Genomic DNA, 3,177 nt, shown 5'->3' with positions numbered 1-3,177 from the left:
TTTGTTTCACTCCACTCCCCCAGCCCCGCCTCAGCCCTGGCCACGCCCCAGGTTTGTTTCACTCCGCTCCCCAGCCCCGCCTCAGTCCGGGCCCCGCCCCAGGTTTCAGTTTCGCTCCACTCCCCATCCCCGCCTCAGTCCTGGCCACGCCCCAGGCTCCAGCTTCACTCCGCCCCAGCCCCGCCTCTCAGCCCTAGCCACAGCCCTGGCCCAGCTTCACCCCGCTCCCCAGCCCCGTTCTCTCAGCCCTGCTCATACTCCAGGCTCCAGCTTCCCTCCACTCCCAGCTCCACCTTTCAGCCCTGGCCACACCCCAGGCCCAGCTTCACCCCGTCCCCTAGCCCTGTCTCTCAGCCATGGCCACGCCCCAGTCCCCCAGCTTCAACCTGTCCCCAGCCCCGCCTCTAAGCCCTGGCCATACCCCAGGCTACAGCTCCAACCTGCCCCCCAGCCCCACCTCGCAGCCCTGGCCACGCCCCAGACTGCAGCTTCACCCTGCCCATAGCCCCGCCCCAGGCCCCAGCCTCACCGTGTCCCTAGCCCGGCCTCTAAGTCCTGGCCACGCCCCAGGCTCCAGCTTCACTCCGCCCTCCAGTCCCGCCTCTAAGCCCAGGCCAGCCCAAAGACATCCATTCCTACCTCAGGGCCTTTGCACATGCTGGGTTCCTGCCAGAACTACCCTTCCCTTCCCTCCTCCGTATCCTTAATTCTCAATTATGATGTCCTGGGCATGGGGGTGACCCTCCCCAAACCCCAACTCTCCAGGCTGGGCCAGGTACCTCCTCTGGGCCCCTACAGCACCTGGACTTGTACCATCAAAGCTCCCATCCTTGGTGCCCTAACCCCCTGGCCCGTGCCTGTCTGTTGTGAGCCTGTTGGGAAGGACACCAGGTCTGTCTGCTCACGCTGGGTCCCAAGTGCCCAACCCAGGGGCTTGGCACACAGCAGGCACTCAATCATTGCTCGTAGAATGAACCAAGAAATGATGGCATGCTGTGTAACCTTGACCGGCCTGGGCCTCGGCTTCCTCAGCTATAAAATGGGCCCGTAAGGCACTCAGAGGTTTCATGAAGAGATGCCATGAGATCACGCAGGATGTCATGGGTTGAACTGTGTCTCGCCAGTCCTAACCACCAGTACCCCAGGATATGATCCTATTTTGACACATGGTTTTGTACAGAGGCAATCGAGTTAAAATGAGGTCATTAGGACACTAATCCATATGGCTTGTGTGCTTATTAAAAGGGGAAATCAGGCCGGGCGCAGTGGCTCACTCCTATAACCCCCGCACTTCGGGAGGCCGAGGCGGGTGGATCACGAGGTCAAGAGATCGAGACCATCCTGGTCAACATGGTGAAACCCCGTCTCTACTAAAAATACAAAAATTAGCTGGGCATGGTGGCGCGTGCCTGCAATCCCAGCTACTCAGGAGGCTGAGACAGGAGAATTGCTTGAACCCGGGAGGCGGAGGTTGCAGTGAGCTGACATCACACCATTCCATTCCAGCCTGGGTAACAAGAGCGAAACTCTGTCTCAAAAAAAAAAGGGGGGGATCAGCAGCTCCGTGGGAGGCTGAGGCGGAAGGACTACCCAGGAGTTCAAGGCTGCAGATGGTGCAATGATGAGCTATGATGGTGCCACTGCACTCCAGCTTGGGGGACAGAGACTCCATCTCCAAAAAAAGAAACACTGCCAGGTACCTTGGCTTGTGCCTGTACTCGCAGCCTTGAGAGGCCGAGGCGGGAGGACTGCTGGAGCCCACAGTTCAAGAACAGGTTGGGCATATGAGATCCCATCTCTGCAAAATATTCTGAAATTATCTAGGCATGGTGGCATGCATCTGGAGTTGTAGCCGCCCTGGAAGCTGAAGTGGGAGGATGGCTTGAGCCCAGGAATCAGAGGCTGCAGTGAGTTATGATCACACCACTGCAACACACAGAGAAAATGTAATTTTTTTTATTTGAGACACGGTCTTGCTCTGTGGCCCAGGCTGGAGCGTAGTGGCGCGATCTTAGCTCACTGCAGCTTCCACTTTCCAGGATCAAGCAATTCTCCAGCCTCAGTCTCCCGAGTAGCTGGGATTACAGGTGTGAGCCACAAATGCCCAGCTAATTGCTGTATTTTTTATAGAGACAGGATCTTGCTATGTTGCCCAGGTTGGTCTTGAACTCCTGAGTTCAAGTTCAAGTGATCCGCCTCTGTCGGCCTCCCAATGTGTGGAGATTACAGGCATGAGCCACCACGCCTGACCAAAAACGTGGATTTTACTGGGAAAACAGGAAGTAGCTGCACAAGTATCTGAAACCTCCAGACCTTCTGTCTGTCTGCTCTGTGTAGTTTGCTCTGGCCCACAAAAATCAGGAAAATAAGCACATGTCTGTCATGCCTGAGCTTTTAACAATAGTGTGAATCATTTTTCTTACCAGAAACAACAATAGGCAGCCTGGGCAGCATAGTAAGACCTAATGTCCACAACAAACTAAATTAGCAGCGGGGCGCAGGGGCTCACGCCAGTAATCCCCGCTCTTTTCGAGCCTGAGACAGGCAGATCATGAGATCAGTAGTTCGAGACCAGCCTGGCCAACATAGCAAAACCCCGTCTCTACTAAAAATACAAAAATGTAGCCGGGCGTGGTGGCGGGCGCCTGTAATCCCAGCTACTCGGGAGGCTGAGGCAGGGGAATCGCTTGAACCTGGGAGGCAAAGGTTGTAGTGAGCCGAGATTGTGCCACTGCACTCCAGCCTGGGTGACAGAGTGAGACTCCGTCTCAAAAAAAAAAAAAAAAAAGTCTCCCCCAAACACAAAGGGCAGGGTACCATTCCACCTTGAGCCACCAGGGGTAGCCGCAGATAGCGTCGTTCAGAAATCGGTGAGACTGGGAAAACTGAGCCCCGGGACGGAGGCCTCACCCCTCCCACCCAGTCTCCATCTGTGCAGTGGTGGGAACGGAAGTGGCGTCATCAGGGCTTTCTTCGCCCAGTGCAGGGAGAGGCCCACATGAGAAATGGCTGAGATGGGAGCGCCATCCCAAGACCACCGCATAGTTTATGGATTTTTATGATTGGTTGATTGATTGATTGATATAGGGTCTGGCTCTGCTGCCCAGGCTGAAGTGCAGTGGCGTGATCACGGCTCACCGCAGCTTCGACCTCCTGGGCTCAAGGGATCCTCTTCCC

General features: G+C 56.0%; 1 protein-coding gene across 1 annotated transcript in view; it reads right to left on the bottom strand.

Annotated features, from left to right (window-relative positions):
- COLGALT1 (collagen beta(1-O)galactosyltransferase 1) overlaps positions 1 to 3,177 on the bottom strand; it is a 25,274-nt gene that overhangs the window by 5,346 nt on the left and 16,751 nt on the right. The window lies entirely within an intron of this gene.

This window comes from Cebus imitator, unplaced genomic scaffold, assembly GCF_001604975.1.
Source record: "Cebus imitator isolate Cc_AM_T3 unplaced genomic scaffold, Cebus_imitator-1.0 Scaffold280, whole genome shotgun sequence".
Taxonomy (NCBI): domain Eukaryota; kingdom Metazoa; phylum Chordata; class Mammalia; order Primates; family Cebidae; genus Cebus; species Cebus imitator.
Note: the sequence above shows the minus strand (reverse complement) of the source record. Positions and strands in the feature narration are given on the sequence as shown.